At 42.0% G+C, this 18,664-nt stretch overlaps 1 protein-coding gene across 12 annotated transcripts in view; it reads right to left on the reverse strand.

Annotated features, from left to right (window-relative positions):
* The window catches only part of MGAT5 (alpha-1,6-mannosylglycoprotein 6-beta-N-acetylglucosaminyltransferase), a 398,270-nt gene that overhangs the window by 115,109 nt on the left and 264,497 nt on the right, over nucleotides 1–18,664 (reverse strand). The gene's annotated exons all lie outside the window — the stretch shown is intronic.

An 18,664-nucleotide genomic window follows, 5' to 3' on the forward strand; every position in this document is an offset into this window, starting at 1 on the left:
CATGTTACCTCGTTCTTTCTTTACCTGGGAAGGGGTTCAAGGGAGTGGCCTGCTCCCACCCAGCCCCAACTCCACCTTCACAGAGAACTAATTCTCTCCAGGATGGATTAACCCAAGCCCAACCCTGCTTTTCTCAGTGGAAAGTCCATCTGTTTAAAAACCATTCAGCTGCAAACTCCCCCCCATCCTGTCTCCTCAGCACAAAGACACTGGCTCCCGACAGAAATGCCCTCATCCAGGTTATACCAACTAGTGGCTGGAAACCTGGAGGGAGCGGGGCTGAGTCCACGATCCTCAACAAGGTCAGCAGACCCTGCACGCTCTCCTTCAACTCCAGGTGTACTCACTGTCCAGTGAACCAGGCAACATCACCCTCACTCTGCACCGCCTCTAAGAATCATTCACTAATGAAAGATGTAATTCTGAATGGATGGATGGAACGAAGACAGAATAAAAGGTGAAGCTCACCGGGCTGTGAACCACTTCTGAAAAGCCAACCAACCTAAGAAAGCATGTCTAGTCTCCAAGATAGACAACTCTGAAAGAGAAAAGGCATGTTCCTCTGGATCATTCATAATTTGAATTCTACAACTTCTCTATTTTTTTTTCATTTATTTATTCTTTTCTTTTTTGGGCCACACCACGTGTGGGATAATCTTAGTTCCCCAACCAGGTATCAAACCCTGCATTGGAAGTGCAGAGTCTTAACCACTGGACTGCTAAAGAAGTCCCTAAAACTTCTCTGTTTTAACACCTGACAAAGAGAGAAAGCAAGCCCATACCCTTCACAAACATTTATCTCTCATGTCCATAATTTTAAAAAGGAATTTCACCAGAAGGCAACCATCAGAAAACAGTCTCTCTCGAGGAAACAGAGACCCTTCTCTCCTCTCCAAACATCTGGCCACAGAACCCTGCAGAAGATGACAACCCAGCAGAGGCCCCACCACAGGAAAAGCAACTGCTTGGCTTGACTTTGACCTGAACATAACTAAAAATAACTTAAATGGAGAGAGACTGAATATTTAATAAAATCTACACAGCGACGCTCCCACCCTATTTGGTCACAGGTGGGTGGCTGACAACCCACAACCGGAGGCGGAAGTTGCTTCCCGTGTCTTGCTTTGGTTTTCCCAGGAGTTTCCCAGGCAGGAAGAGGGCACAGAAGCCCTTTAAGATGCTCCAGGGACCTGAAGGCCCGGGTACCCCTCAGGCACCCGCAAGAAGATGAACGAGGGAGCTGGGCAGAGAGCCCTGAGCCGTGGACGTGAAGAAGCTGCATAAATACTTGTGATCACCAGCCTGTCTCCTAGGCTGCTGCTTAATGGGGGTGACAGAATGAGGAGATAATAGGGTTGTGACTGGGGAGTTGTGTGCGGTCTGGCCAATCTGTTATTTCATTTCTGCGTTTTTGAACAAGTGCCCAGAGGCAATGGCAATGGCTGCAGTTGGCTGGAAAGTAAATTACTGAATAAATTCTACTGCCAACAAGAGGCAATGGTCGCTTTTTTATTTCTCCCCCTTTTGGAAGAGCTGGCGAGGAGGGGGTTTGATGGGGTTTAGGGGAGGGGCAGAGAGCCTGTGTGCATTTGAAATGTTGATAAGGCACTTTAAAAAAAAATCTCTTTCTAAAACTTTTGATTCTTAGTAGAAATTCTGAAATAGAATCTGATGCTTTAAACTTTGAAATTGTGGTTTTGTCTTCAGAAAATTTATGTGGTGACTAAGCTCCATGCTTTAGATATTTGTTTCTGCAGTTCCATTATCTAATTTCTAGGTGGGCCTGTTTTAAAAAATAAAATAATCTAGCATCTAAAACACTTAACAGGTTAGAAAAATAGATCAGGTACTAAGGTGCTTTCAAAAAGAAAATGATCATCAAGACCCAAGAAGGAAAAAAAAAATTGTTTGTTTATATTTCTGTGTCAAAGATTCCCCATAGCTTAAACAATAAGAGGGAGGGGAAGTAAACAACCTACTCAAAAAAACTTGTGGGGAATGGTGGGCCTTTACTATTTTATGACTGGCCATTTGGTATTAAACTAACTTGGACACTGTATGAAGAAATAATTACACACACAAGTTCTCCTCTGAAGTTTTCATCCACACACCTTACTTCAACTCTTCTCTTGTCCCCACTATAAACTTGGGGACTGACAATCTGCAGGATCCATTTAAGCAGCTCAGGTGAGACTTAAGGAGAAATAGGGTAGCACTTACAAACACACTGCCACACTTCACGAGCGCCAGGCAGATTGGCCATGTCTCTTTCCAGGCCACAGTGGACCTGTCCCGGGACACTGAGAGTCTGCAACATGAGCAGATGCTCGCCTGAGATTTGCCCGGCAGGGGACTTGGAAGTAACCACAGAGCAGGTGTGCCTGGCCTCCAAGGAGCTGGGTGTCTGCCTGGTGACAAGCCCTTCAAGAGACTCCATCTGACACAAGCCTCCTTCCTGAAGCCGAGTATAGTAAACCACAAGCCACAAGAGCAGGCTGATGGATCTGCAAGGACCTTTCTGTGGAGACCTACCCTCAGGCCAAGCTTTGTTTTTTTGCTTTGCTTTCAGAAGGGAATACAAACTTCAGCTGTGTTGGGAGGGGTTCAAAGGGAGGGTATTTACATTTCAAGGTAAATCAAAGAAATCCCATCATAAATGAGACACAGGAAATCCTGTACTTTTGGAAATCACTCCATTCTAGGAGGTAAACAAATGAGATTTAAAAAAAATAGCTGACAATCTGAGCGCTTTATAGTGATCATTTCATTATATCTTCACAAAAACCTTATAACCTATTTGTACAGATGAGAAAACAGAGAGAGAGTCACTTAAACTATCCAAGTTCACATGCCAGGAAATGGCAACATTGGGATTCAGAGTCAGACCAGCTGTTCCCAGAATCCAGCCTCCTTAAAGCACTTTAATACACCGCTTCAGACACCAAGTATCTTATTTTCCGGACTCTGTGAACCGTAATGGTAAACATGCTTTATAGGAAAATAATCTTATAAGGCAGACCAGGATATACCTGAAAGAACAATAAAGTATAAATATATATATGGAGTCTTCAGAATTGATGCTTTCTAATTGTGGTGCTGGAGAAGACTCTTGACAGTCCCTTGGACAGCAAGGAGATCAAACCAGTCCATCCTAAAGGAAATCAGTCCTGAATATTCATTGGAAGGACTGATGCTGAAGCTGAAACTCCAGTACTTTGGCAACCTGATGCAAAGAGCTGACTCCCTAGAAAAGACCCTGATGATGGGAAAGATTGAGGGCAGGAGGAGAAGGGAGTGACAGAGGATGAGATGGTTGGATGGCATCACTGACTCCATGGACATGAGCTTGAGCAAATTCTAGGAGAAAGCAAAGGACAGGGAAGCCTGGTGTGCTGCAGTCCATGGGGTTATAAAGAGTCAGACATGATGCAGCAACTGAACAACAACAATATGGAGTCTTTCCTCAGTTTCTTGAGCAACTTACGTTATATGCATATGGAACCGAGCTGATTTTTTCTATGCAGCAACTGGATGGGACATTGTTTCTGAGCTGACTCCCGCAATGATTTTTTTAAAGAATTACTGTTAGTTTGAAAAGCGAAAGTGTCAGTCGCTCAGTCATATCCAACTCTTTGTGACCCCATGGACTGTAGCCCACGAGGTTCCTCTGTCCATGGGATTCTCCAGGTAAGAATACTGGAGTGGGTTGCCATTCCCTTCTCCAGGGGATGTTCCTGACTTGACACACATTTTAGAGGACTCTTTCTGCGAACCAATTTTATGTGCTAGGTATTGAGGAATTAAAACATAAAGATGAGTTTCTGCCCTCATGAGGCTTACCAACTACTTAATAAAAGAGGGATAGATACACCGTATTCACCAGGCAGTTATAAAGGCCTCTTTGGAAATGTAATTCACAATTTTTATCAAGTCAAACTAAGCCTTGTTTCAATGGCATAAATTCTCCCAGGTCTGATTTTTCAAACAGTCAGTTCTAAACATCTCTAAGAAGTACAAAATTCATTCTAACAGATGTCTGCCAGCCTCCAACTGCAGCTGGCCCTGCAGCTTTGGGGACCCCCACGCCACCTGGTCACCAAGGGCAGAAATTGCAGGGCCAGCTGGCCTCCCCCTGCAGCCCCACAGCCAGTCAGTCACCAAGTCCAGGGGATGTCAGCTTCTGAAAACCCATCATCTCCTTGTCTCCTCTTCACCTACTTAGTTATGACCTCATCAAGTCCTGTCAAAACTTCGATAAGTTTTTCTTTTCTTTAAATAGAAACATAGTCTCAGTGTATGACTTTTCTCAGACAAGAGAGAATGATAGAAGGAAAGAAAGATGTCACCCATCAATTTTACCACCTAGAAATAACTACTATTAAGCTCCTTTTTTTCTAGACTCATGGAGCCTTTTTAATCCTCAAACCAAAATTGGATCTTACTGTGCCTACTCTTTTGTGAATTTCTCTTCTCACTTACACAATGTGTCATGGGCATCTTTCTAGGGGTGACAACCACAGCCTATCACAGCTTGTTAAAGCAGCACAGGGCTTCAGCCCCTGGACTCTCCCCATTAGATGCAATGTGCCATGGGCATCTTTCTAGGAGTGACAACCACAGCCCATCACAAGCAGCATAGGACTTCAGCCCCTGGACTCTCTCCATTAGATGCAATGCCCCTAGTTCTGGTCTGCCAGCATCGCTATGTGGAACTAACTGCCCTTCCCAACCAGCCATGCAATTATGTTCCATTCAGATAGCCTGAACTGGTGCCAGTCCTGATCCCTTGTCTCCCCAGCTCCCCATGCCTCCAAGGATGGGCACTTGACCAAGAGGACTCTACCTGACCATGGCTCAGTTGAAAGACGGGTTTATAACCCAAGTTCCATCTGTCACGGTTGCTCCATGATGAGTGGCAGCTACTTTTGGGGTCAAGATCTTTCTGCTACAGTCACTGAGCTGGTAGGGCAGACATCCTGAACTGTAAATGCCATCCCTGTGTCTGTGAGAGGACAGCCTGCCTGAGAATAACGCCAAGACAGAGAAATGCTAAGGCGAGATAGGTAAAGACTGAAGAGATCCTCCAAGCCTGAATCCAGCTCTGCCTAAAGCCAGTTTCCTCCCATCAGGAAGCTTCTACAAGTCTCCTATCCTTATCCATCAGAGAGCAGACAGAACAAAAACCACAATCAGAGAAAACTAATCAAACTGATCACGTGGATCACAGCCTTGTCTAAATCAATGAAACTATGAGTCATGCCATGTAGGGCCACCCAAGTGGGATGAATCATGGTGGAGAGTTCTGACAAAATGTGGTCCACTCAAGAAAGGAATGGGAAACCACTTCAGTTTTCTTGCCTTGAGAACCCCATGAACAGTATGAAAAGGCAAAAAGATATGACACCGAAAGATGAACTCCCCAGGTCAGCAGGTGCCCAATATGCTACTGAAGAAGAGGTTGAGCCAAAGCAAAAACAACGCCCAGCTGTGGATGTGACTGATGATGGAAGTAAAGTCTGATGCTGTAAAGAACAATATTGCACAGGAACTTGGAATGTTAGGTCCATGAATCAAGGCAAATTGGAAGTGGTCAAACAGATGATGGCAAGAGTGAACATCGACATTTTAGTATTCAGTGAACTAAAATGGATCAGAATGGGCAAATTTAATTCAGAGTATTATTACATTTACTACTGTGGGCAAGAATCCCTTAGAAGAAATGGAGTAGCCATCATAGTCAACAAGAGAGTCTGAAATGCAGTACTTTGGTGCAGTCTCAAAACCGACAGAATGATCTCTGTTCATCTCCATGGCAAACCTTTCAATATCACAGTAATCCAAGTTTACGCTCCAACCACTAATGCCAAAGAAGCTGAAGTTGCATGGTTCTATGAAGACCTACAAGACCTTCTAGAACTAACACTAAAAACACACACACAAAAAATCCTTTTCATTAAAGGGGACTGGAATGCAAAAGTAGGAAGTCAATAGATACCTGGAGTAATAGGCAAGCTTGGCCTTGGGAGTACTAAAGGAAGCAGGGCAAAGGCTAACAGAGTTTTGCCAGGAGAATTCACTGGTCATAACAACCAGTTATGTTGTGTTCCAACAACACAAGAGACAACTCTACACATGGACATCACCAGATGGTCAATACCAAAATCAGATTGATTATATTTTTGCAACTGAAGATGGAGAAACTCTATACAGTCAGCAAAAACAAGACTGGGAGCTGACTGTAATTCAGATCATGAACTCCTTACTGGCAAATTCAGACTTAAATTGAAGACAGTAGGGAAAACCACTAGGCCATTCAGGTATGACCTAAATCAAATCTCTTACAATTATACAGTGGAAGTGACAAATAGATTCGAGAGATTAGATCTGATAGACAGAATGCCTGAAGAACTATGGAGGGAGGTTTGTTAACACTGTATTGGAGGCAGTGATTCTAACTACCCCCAAGAAAAAGAAATGCAAAAAGGCAAAGTGGTTGTCTAAGGAGGACTTACAAACAGCTGAGAAAAGAAGACAAGAGAAAGGCAAAGGAGAAAAGCAAAGATATATCCATCTGAAAGCAGAGTTCCAAAGAAGAGCAAGGAGAAATAAGAAAGCCTTCCTCAGTGATCAATGCAAAGAAATAGAGGAAAACAACAGAATGGAAAAGTCTAGAGATCCCTTTAAGGAAATCAGAGACACCAAGGGAACATTTCATGCAAAGACAGGCACAATACAGGACAGAAATGGTATGGACCTAACTGAAGCAGAAGATATTAAGAAGAGGTGGCAAGAATACACAGAAGAACTGTACAAAAAGATCTTCATGACCGAGATAACCAAGATGGAGTGATTATTCCTCTAGAGCCAGACATCCTGGAGTGCAAACCCAAGTGGGCCTTAGGAAGAATATGAACAAAGCTAGTGAAGGTGATGGAATTCCAGCTAAGCTATTTCAAATTCTAAAAGATAATGCTGTGAAAGTGCTGCACTCAATATGCTAGCCAATTTGGAAAACTCAGCAGTGGCACAGGACTGGAAAAGGTCAGTTTTCATTCTAATCCCAAAGAAAGACAATGCCAAAGAATGTTCAAACTACTGCAAACTGCACTCATTTTACATGCTAGCAAAGTAATGCTCAAAATTCTCCAAGCTAGGCTTCAACAGTATGTGAACTGAGAACTTCCAGATGTTCAAGCTGAAATTAGAAAAGGCAGAGGAACCAAAGATCACATTGCCAACATCCGTTGGATCACAGAAAAGGCAAGAGAATTTCAGAAAAACATCTATTTCTGCTTCACGGATTATGCTAAAGCCTCTGACTGTGTGGATCACAACAAACTGTGGAAAATTCTTAATGAGATAGGAATACCACACCACCTTACCTGCCTCAAGAGAAATCTGTATGCAGGTCAAGAAGCAACAGTTAGAACCAGATACGGGACAATGGACTGGCACCAAATTAGGAAAGGAGTACGTCAAGGCTGTATATTGTCACCCTGTTTATTTAACTTATATGCAGAGTACATCATGAGAAATGCCAGGCTGCATGAAGTACAAGTTGGAATGAAGACTGCCAGGAGAAATATCAATAATCTCAGATATACATACAACACCACCCTTAGGCAGAGAGTGAAGAGGAACTAAAGAACCTCTTGATGAAAGTGAAAGAAGACAATGAAAAAGCTCACTTAAAACTCAACATTCTTTTACAAGTGGTTGACCAGTTTTCCCAGCACCACTTGTTAAAGAGATTGTCTTTAATCCATTGTATATTCTTGCCTCCTTTGTCAAAGATAAGGTGTCCATATGTGCATGGATTTATCTCTGGGCTTTCTATTTTGTTCCATTGATCTATATTTCTGTCTTTGTGCCAGTACCATACTGTCTTGATGACTGTGGCTTTGTAGTAGAGCCTGAAGTCAGGTAGGTTGATTCCTCCAGTTCCATTCTTCTTTCTCAAGATCGCTTTGGCTATTCGAGGTTTTTTGTATTTCCATACAAATTGTGAAATTATTTGTTCTCGCCCTGTGAAGAATACTGTTGGTAGCTTGATAGGGATTGCATTGAATCTATAGATTGCTTTGGGTAGTATACTCATTTTCACTATATCGATTCTTCCGATCCATGAACATGGTATATTTCTCCATCTATTAGTGTCCTCTTTGATTTCTTTCACCAGTGTTTTATAGTTTTCTATATATAGGTCTTTAGTTTCTTTAGGTAGATATATTCCTAGGTATTTTATTCCTTCCGTTGCAATGGTGAATGGAATTGTTTCCTTAATTTCTCTTTCTGTTTTCTCATTATTAGTGTATAGGAATGCAAGGGATTTCTGTGTGTTGATTTTATATCCTGCAACTTTACTATAGTCACTTTCTAACACCATACACAAAAATAAACTCAAAATGGATTAAAGATCTAAACATAAGACCAGAAACTATAAAACTCCTAGAGGAGAACATAGGCAAAACACTCTCCGACATACATCACAGCAGGATCCTCTATGACCCACCTCCCAGAATATCGGAAATAAAAGCAAAAATAAACAAATGGGACCTAATTAACCTTAAAAGCTTCTGCACATCAAAGGAAACTATCAGCAAGGTGAAAAGACAGCCTTCAGAATGGGAGAAAATAATAGCAAATGAAGCAACTGACAAACAACTAATCTCAAAAATATACAAGCAACTCCTACAGCTCAACTCCAGAAAAATAAATGACCCAATCAAAAAATGGGCCAAAGAAGTAAATAGACATTTCTCCAAAGAAGACATACAGATGGCTAACAAACACATGAAAAGATGCTCAACATCACTCATTATCAGAGAAATCCAAATCAAGACCACTATGAGGTACCATTTCACACCAGTCAGAATGGCTGTGATCCAAAAGTCTACAAATAATAAATGTTGGAGAGGGTGTGGAGGAAAGGGAACCCTCTTACACTGTTGGTGGGAATGCAAACTAGTACAGCCACTATGGAGAACAGTGTGGAGATTCCTTAAAAAACTGGAAATAGAACTGCCTTATGATCCAGCAATCCCACTGCTGGGCATACACACTGAGGAAACCAGAAGGGAAAGAGACACGTGCACCCCAATGTTCATCGCAGCACTGTTTATAATAGCCAGGACATGGAAGCAACCTAGATGTCCATCAGCCGATGAATGGATAAGAAAGCTGTGGTACATATACACAATGGAGTATTACTCAGCCATTAAAAAGAATACATTTGAATCAGTTCTAATGAGGTGGATGAAACTGGAGCCTATTATACAGAGTGAAGTAAGCCAGAAGGAAAAACACCAATACAGTATACTAACGCATATATATGGAATTTAGAAAGATGATAACAATAACCCTGTGTACGAGACAGCAAAAGTGACACTGATGTATGGAACAGTCTTATGGATTCTGTGGGAGAGGGAGAGGGTGGGAAGATTTGGGAGAATGGCATTGAAACATGTAAAATATCATGTATGACGAGATGCCAGTCCAGGTTCAATGCACGATACTGGATGCTTGGGGCTAGTGCACTGGGACGACCCAGAGGGATAGTATGGGGAGGGAGGATGGAGGAGGGTTCAGGATGGGGAGCACATGTATACCTGTGATGGATTCATTTTGATATTTGGCAAAACTAATACAATTACGTAAAGTTTAAAAATAAAATAAAAATTAAACAAAAACAAAAACAAAAAAAACTCAACATTGAAAAAACAAAGATCATGGCATCCGGTTCCATCACTTCATGGCAAATAGATGGGGAAACAATTAAAACAGTGACAGACTTAATTTTCTTGGGCTCAAAAATCACTGCAGAGGGTGACTGCAGCCATGAAATTAAAAGATGCTTGCTCCTTGGAAGAAAAGCTATGACCAACCTAGACAGCATATTAAAAAGCAGAGACATTACTTTGCCGACCAAGGTCCATATAGTCAGAGCTGTGGTTTTTCCAGTAGTCATGTAAGGATGTGAGAGTTGGATTATAAAGAAAGCTGAGCACCGAAGAATTGATGCTTTTGAACTGTGGTGTTGGAGAAGAATCTTGAGAGTTCCTTGGACTGCAAGGAGATCTAACCAGTCAATCCTAAAGGAAATCAACCCTGAATATTCATTGGAAGCACTGATGATGACGCCCTAATACTCTGGCCACCTGATTCGAAGAACCGACTCATTAGGAAAGACCCTGATGCTGGGAAAGATTGAAAACAGGAAGAGAAGGGGATGACAGAGGATGAGATGGTTGGGTGGTGTCACTGAATCGAAAGATATGAGTTTGAGCAAGCTCTGGGAGTTGGTGATGGACAGGGAAGCCTGGTGTGCTGCAGTCCATGAGGTTGCAAAGAATCAGATACGACTGAGTGACTAAACTGACGGAACTGAAAGTCAGTTTCAATTCTCAGTGTCACAATTGCCAGTGACAAGCACCAACAAACCCTTGGGACCAAGTCAATTTGACAGAAATTCTAAGACACCCTACCACACTTAGGATTTTTTCCAATTTTTGACTGTCTAGACCAACAAATATTGAACATCACTGCACCCTGGTAATTTCTGCAGTGGATTTCCAAGTAGTCTCCGTATCTCCAGCCTTGGCCCCTTCATTTCTTTCTCAGTGCCCTCTAACTCCAGGTCATGTTCTCTGTTGCCTGACAAGGTATTCTTTGAAACAAGTATGTGACTATGATAGTTTTCTGCTGAAAAGCTTCGCTTCCTTCAGGGGGAAGCAGGGCCCAGCATTCGTATCATTTCAGGTCACCCTTCCGTGGGCACCTCTGCTCCATGACGACCTACTTGGGGCTTTTAATGCCATGTTTTCCCATCTTATTTCCTGCTGGCATATGTCTGCATGTCTATCACTTCTGCTTCCCTTTAAGTCTCAGCTCTCATCACCTCTCAGGTGAAGCGTTCCCTGACTCTCTAAGACTGAGGTAAGTAACTTTCTTCCTAGATCAGGAAGAGTTAGAGTTGTTGTCACACATCACTATTTCTACTTATGGCTATATACTCCTTGAGGACTGAGTCATGTTTTGTGTGTCTCTGACTCTTGGGGGCCCAGAGCATAGTAGGCATTGAGAAAATATTTTTTGTTTGCACGAATGATTAAGCTTGTTGATTAATGATGAATGTTTAATTACCTGGTGTGACTGACTTCATAGGCAGAGCTCCATTATTAGGCAGCAGAGGCCATGCTGCCTGAACCATTTCCAGCAGCACGTTCTTTTGTACACAAGCTCCCAAACCAAAGCCCATTCTTCTCAAGATTCATCATTATCAAAGGTAGCTTACTACCCTATCCTAGAACCTCGCTCAGTCCTGGTATAGTACGGGTGTTCAATGAATATTTATTAAATAGATAAATGACCATATCTTTTTTTAAAAATATAGGTCACAAAGTGTTGGGAAGAAGGGAAACAAATCAGTCATTTGGGCTTTTAAAATTCTAACATCACAAGTTTCAAAATATCCTCATTCATTCAACATTCAGCACATATACTGAGCACTTACTATAGACCAGGCAACAGCTTAGGAGTTAAAGATGGACCAGTGAACAGCATAAGCATGGATGAAGCTCCCCTCATTGAAGAGAAAGAAAGTAAATAAGTAAACAGAGTAATCCAGTGAAATACATAAAAATAAACACAACTCATTTGGTGAGCAGTATTGAACTCTAGTTAATGATGTCATGCTGCAATATCTAAAGGTTAAGTATTCTTTTATGCAAAAAATAAAAACAAAGTTGGATTGATGGATGGGGAGAAGATAAACACATGGATGCACAGGTCATGGAACAAATAAAGCAAACTGTTACCTGCAGAGTCCAGGCTGTGGGATTCTATTGTACCTTTCTCCCCACCCCCCTCCACTTTCCAAATATTTCACAAATTTCATAACAAAACAGGGAAGAATATTGGCTGCACGGCATTCACAATGTTGATGCTGATTCTGATGATGAAACTGACATGACAGAAAAAACTCCACCAAAAAAATAAAGTTACATCACACAAGAAGCAATCTGATTTTAAAAACTGTACATAGTGATGTGATGCTTCAAATTTCACCAAAACTGATGTTTTTTCCCCAAATGGTAGTGATGCTAGGCTCTTTGAGAGATAGGAGGCTGGATATAGGCTGGGGAAACTATTATGTTCAGTTGAGTTGAAAAGGATGAGCATCTGAACTGTTGACAGAAGGCACACCAGAGTAAATTTTTCAAGTGTCAAAAAGCAATTTAGGAGGGAATGGACCCCTTAGAAGAACATCATTCCTGAAGGCTGAGACTCAGACTGAAGGAACTGCAAGGCTGATCCTATTACTCACTGGTCTGCACAGAAGTAAAAGGCAAGAGCCCTCCTGATCCAAGTTAAAGGCCAAAAAGGCCGTCTGAATCACAAATAGCTCCTCTGCTTGTCAGCCTCTAAAAATAAAGTCGTACATGGAAGCAATGCATCCTTGGCTGAAGCCAGCATGTTCGTCATTTGTATGAAATGAAACTAGCTTGTTTCTAAAATTCCTGTTTTGTAAGGCAAAAGTTTTGGTCTACAAGCCACTATTCTGACTCAGCTGCAAGCCCCAAGTCCCTGGAGAAACTGAGTTAGAATGTCAGCGACAACAGTCATCAGTAAGACTTCAACAACTCTTGAAAACCTAACCGTGTGAATAAATTCTGTGGGAAGACAAGGGAGAGTAACCTGAGGTCACTAGCTTCAAGAAGCTTCTGTACTCTCAGATTTTTTTTTCTTAATGTAAGTATTGTAGAATTACAATGTTGTGTGAATTTCTGCTGTATAGCCAAGTGATTCTCATCCCATCTCAATGAGGTGAGGTTGAGATGGTTGGATGGCATCACCCACACGATAGACATGAGTTTGAGTGGGCTCCGGGAGTTGGTGATGGACAGGGAGGCCTGGCTTGCTGCAGTCCATGGAGTCGCAAAGAGTTGGACATGACTGAGTGACTGAACTGAACTGAGCCAAGTGATTCAGTTACGTATATATACATATATATTCTTTTTCATATTCTTTTCCATTATGGTTATTAATATCCTGTAATGGTTATTACAGGATATTAAATATAGTTCCCTGTGCTATATAGTGTAATCTTAAGATTTGTATATTGTACCTTCTTTATTTTTCCCTACATTGTTGCATGGTCTAAAAACAGAACAGACATGATCATTCAATTTAATTAAATCAGTAAGTATTTTCTGAATGCCTACTATGTGCCAGATAGTCTTTAAAGTGTTGGAGTCTCAGCGATGAAAAAAAACAGACAAAACTCGTACCAACACTATTAGAATCCGGCAGAGGAAGAGAAAATTAACAGAAGTCTGTGAAGTATAAATGCTGCATGGTAAAGCAATTAGAGGAAAAGAAAGCAGGGAAGGGGTGTAAGAAGTTGCAGAGAAAAGAGTTGCATTTCAAAAAGGGGAAGGGGGTCAGGATTAATCTCATTGAAGTGACATTTGAGCCACAGACCCAATTAAAGGGAACAATGTTCGGAAGATGGAGCAATCAATGCAAAGGTCCTAGAGTAGGAGTGTGTCTGGCCCACCTAAAAAACAATAGGGATGCTAGAGAGAAGTGAGTAAGAGAACATGGAGTAAGAAATGACGCCCGGGGAGTAGCGGGGCCAGACCCCTTCAGGCCTTGAGGCTACTGGGGTGACTCATTTTCCCCTCCAGCGAGAGGCTACATCACTGTGGAAATAGGAGGGTCAGGATGTGACTGACATTTTAATTAACTCCATTCTGTGGTTGTGTCTATCTGTTCTTTATTCAGTAATTCAACACACGTTGATCACCTATGATGCTGCTTCAGATGTGGAAGACTCAGCAGTGATGATGCTCGTGGAGACCACAAGGTGCGACCCGGGCTGGCACGTGGGAGTGGGGAGGACACGGGGCAGGAGAGTGTGGCTCAGGGCGGGAAGGCTTTCCGGAAGACAGCACCTCCCCGGAGGGTGCGCAGGGTGCGGGGGAGGCACAGGGCTCCCAGACAAAGGAACAGCGCATGCAATGGCCTGCTGTTGTCCTGAGGGACACCTAAAAGCCGAGAAGAGGCAGGACGACATCAAAGAGGCCAGTGGGGCTGAGGTAGGATAGCAAAAGGAAACGGGGTGGAGGTGAAACCGGGAGGCGATAATGCCTCTAGAGCCCCTCCACTCTGTTCCTCACTCAACTATCACAGCTTCCAAATTTCCACATGTGCCAACAAACACTGAACATCCCCCAGGCTGGACTACATGACACGAGCAGCCAGAAGGCAAATTCTCAAAAATCACTTAAGTAAAAATAAACTAATGTAAACAAGACTTTGCCTCAACTGGAAATATTCTAGGACAGTGATATGAACAGTGAGGTTGCTAAACAGACTAATAAATGTTACTGAAACTTTTCAATGACAGGAGATAAATACACACCTGAGATGCAATTTGCCTGAAACCAGGAATGAGGACTCTGGTAATTTCTGCTATTGCTACCTTCAGCCATAGTCTCCACAACGAGAGAGGAAGATAATGCAATTAGATGAAGATGTTTTATCACTGCTCATGTTTTCACATAAGCCAGAAGAAGCTGTGAATGAGGGCATCACGCAGATAACCAGAACACTATCCAAATACGGGAGAATTCCAGATGCAAGACACCAACTTCAGGGTTTTATTTTCTCTTGTAAATGGTATAGGTATTTGATTTTTCTGTGTGGGCAGATTTCTTTCATTCCTTTACTGGGGTATAATGCACCTTGTTTGGGACTGAGAAAAACAAGAGCATGCCTTCAGGAGCTTAGTAAAAGCAGTATAGACAGCAGATTAAAGGCTATTGACTGAAATAATGCCTAAATATAGGGTCAAGTCCCTAGCAAGTCCATAAAAAGCAACTATTAATTCTCAACAAGAAATAGCAAAAGTATCCCCACATAAATCAAAGTCTACTTGGCAGACTACACAAAACAGTCCTGGAAACACTAGTTTAAAAACTAGAACCTTGAGGATTCATATATACGGATTCATGGATTCATATATATGTATGGCTGAGTCCCTTTGCTGTTCACCTGAAGCTGTCACAACATTGTTAACTGGCTATACCCCAATACAAAATAAAGAGTTAAAAAAAAAAAGTAGAACCGTGAAGACTTCCCTGGCGGTCTAGTGGTTGAGACTCCATGCTTCCACTTACAGGAGGCATGGGTTCAGTTCCTGGTTTGGGAACTAAGATCCCACATGCCAAGAGGCATGGCCAAAGAAAAAGTACAACCTTGAAAAAAACTTTTGATGTATTAAGTGGAAAATTAATGGGGAAAAAAAAGGAGACACAAAATTATAGTATGCATGTTACAATGCTGTAAAAATGTACCTCTGAAAAAAGATAATAATGCTTATATTAGGGTATGGGAACCTTCTTCCAAGGGGAGGCTTTCCCTGTTTTTGTGATAGGGTTATTATTATTACTATTATTTTATTTGATTAGAAATATGGAGGGAATCATACTTCAAGAGAAAAAATAAAATCCTGCTATTGGGGTGATCTAAAGGAGGCAAAGGTGGTGAGAATCATAGGGGCACCTTCAGAGAGCAGCAGGCTGTTGGGTGAGCCCAGGTTCAGAAGAAGGGCAGTGGTGGGGGAGAGAAGACGGAGGGTTTGAGAGCTATGCTATGGACTTTGAATCCAACCCCAAGGGCAAGGGGAAGGCGCTATGTCTGAAAGGAGGAACAGCCTGATCCAAGCTGAGCTTTTCCGAGCTGGCTCTGGGGCAGGAAAAGGGTCTCAGAGTCCAGTTCAGAAGCCACACTCAAAGCCATACTAGTGTATGGACAAGAGGGAAAAGCAGGAACAAGAGGCCTGCCCTGAGGGAGTAGGGACCATACTTCTCAGCTCAGCTTCCTGGGGGAAAAAACCATCATTCAAAGATCTAATTAAATGTCCTTACTATTCTCTGACCATCTGGTTTGCCCTATAGAAGCTGCGTAGGAAGGTGCTGGGAATAGTCTATGCTCATAAAAATGCTCAAATGCAAACAGAATACACGAAGATAGTTCTCTGAAATTCTGAGATTTGGGGCAAAACAGTAAAGAAAAGCCAGCCTTTCCAACTTGTAGAAACTCTATCAACTTGGTGAGGAAATGAGCTAGAGGAGAAATATAAGCAGCCTCAAAGTGAGGTGTGCTCTCTGAATCTTCAACAGCATCTATCTGGCCAGGAGCATCTGTCTCACTTCTCTACTCCTAAAGATGCTTCAGCAATGGTGGGTGTGTTTTACTCTCTCCTTATCCTCCTGCTGGGCCCTTTCTAACCAGCCTTTCCCACCCTCCCCCTGCCCTCCATACCTGCCAAACACCCAAGGCAGCTGGAGTTGATGACAATGATTTTACAAGTACAACATTATTTCTGTGGTCTCCAAACTTCTCCCTGTGCAACCATCCCATCAGGAGAGAACAATCTAAATGCATCCAGTGTATGCGCACACTTTTCAGCAGCTTAGTTCGTGTCCAACTGTCTGTGACCCCATAGACTGCAGCATACTAGGCTTCCCTGCACTTCACCACCTCCCAGAGTTTGCTTAAACTCCTTTTTATTGAGTCGGTGAGCCATTCAACCATCTCATCCTCTGTCACCCCCTTCTCCTCCTGCCCTCAATCTTTCCCAGCATCAAGGTCTTTTCCAATGAGTTGGCTCTTTGCATCAGGTGGCCAAAGTATTGGGGCTTCAGCATCAGTCTTTCCAATGAATATTCAGGGTTGATTTACTTCAGTTATGTAAAGATTACTATCAGCCCATCTTTTAAGTACTAGTAAATGTTTCACTTTTTTTTTAATTGACAAGACATAGGTAAACTTTTGACACTTTTATCTTCTATTCAAAGGAATGGTTCCCCGCACCCCACCCCCTCCGCTTCAGGTTGTGAGAACAGCCACATATACCCAAAGGGTGGGGGATGGAAGGTTCTGTGGGAACAACTGGGTTAGACTGGATCTGGCCCCTTTGTCATGTGGGAAGGGAAGGACCCTCTCTGAGGGGTGCAGCCAAATTCTCTGTGGGCATGCTCTGGAGGTAGGGTGGAGCAAGGAGGCACTGCTTTTTTTCCACAAGTTCTCCAACCTCGGGCACATCCTCAACAAGATCAAGGTCCCCAACTGCTTCATTTCCTTGTTTCCCCCATTCAAGACTGCCTCTGCCATAAGGATGTTTTCCATCAACCTGTTCACTGATGGATTTTGCCATCACTGATAATCCCTGCCTTGCTCCACTGTCTTATTAAGAGTTGTAAGATATTGATATTCTAATTTTTCATTCCTTTTGCATTTATTAGCTGTGATTTCTCCATAATTAACAATGTTCTCTCATCAACTATTTGATTATCTTCAAATACAACTTGTCCTAGGAAAGCAGGATCAAAACTGGATTCTTTCCCTTTATTTTTCAGAGTCATGAAGAGGGTGTCCTAGCCTAAAGGTGATCAATTGATTTTGTGGGTTTTTCTTGCTTGGGCTATCATTCTGGACTCATGGATTATTTTATGTTGGTTTGATTCCCTCCACTGCAGTCATTATTCTTTTTTTTTTTTAATTTATTTGGCTGTGCCAGGTCTTAGCTGCAGCATGCAGGGTTTTTAGTCACAGCATATGGGGTCTAGTTCCCTGACCAGAGATTGAACCTAGGCCCCCTGCACTGGGAGCCCGGAGTCTTAGCTACTGGACCACAGGGAAGTCCTTTTTATTCTTTTTGATGCCCAAACTACCTCATCTTTGGCTCCTATGTCCTTCTGACTCCACCCCAGGGGTCTTTCTTAGTCTCCTTGCTTCCAGATTAAAGATGTCACATTTTTAATGTTTGCCGCCCTAGGCCTAAAATCACCTATTTATCTTAGAAAGAGGTTTCTTCAGTGGGAAAGGTACTTAGGAAGCCCCAAACAAGTGTTAAGGATACTCATTGCCACCTGATCGTCTTTACTTTTGATCCTTTTCAAAGTACAGAGTTAGGAAACATTTACTTTTTAAAGAGAAAATATAAGTTCACATTGATATTTCCTATTCAAGCCAAATATTATACAGTCTTAACTTCTTTAAGCACTCCCTCTTCCTATCCACTGCAAATTCTGGTTCCCACAGTATACCTGGAATAGTTTCAAATAATAATAAATATTCCCCACTACAAATGTACGGTCCAAAGATTGTGTTTTAAAGTCAGTTGAAATAACTATTTTATCTGTGTGAGAGATTAATACCAACCTCACATATCACTAGGTGTGTTTCATGTTTTTTAATCTCTTCAATCTTTAGTGAATTCTTATTTCTTTTTAAATAAAACATTTATATGGTTCTAAAGTCAAAATAAAGTACATTAAGAGACATCTAGCACAGAGAACTATATTCAATATTCTGGATAAATCATAACAGGAAACACTATAAAAAAGAATATATAGATATGTGTTACTGAATCACTTTGCTGTACAGCAGAAATTAACACAACATTGCAAATCAACTATACTTCAGTTTAAAGTAAAAAAAAAAAAAAGACATCTATTTTCTATCCCTGTCCCTTCAAACCCTCCTCCAGGGGTAATCATTTTTATTAGCTTGTTTTTTAGTCTTCCATTGTTTCTTTTGAAAACACAAGCACATTCACATACATCGGCATACATACATTTTCCTCCTGCTGCAT

Source organism: Bos taurus, chromosome 2, assembly GCF_002263795.3.
Source record: "Bos taurus isolate L1 Dominette 01449 registration number 42190680 breed Hereford chromosome 2, ARS-UCD2.0, whole genome shotgun sequence".
Classification (NCBI taxonomy): domain Eukaryota; kingdom Metazoa; phylum Chordata; class Mammalia; order Artiodactyla; family Bovidae; genus Bos; species Bos taurus.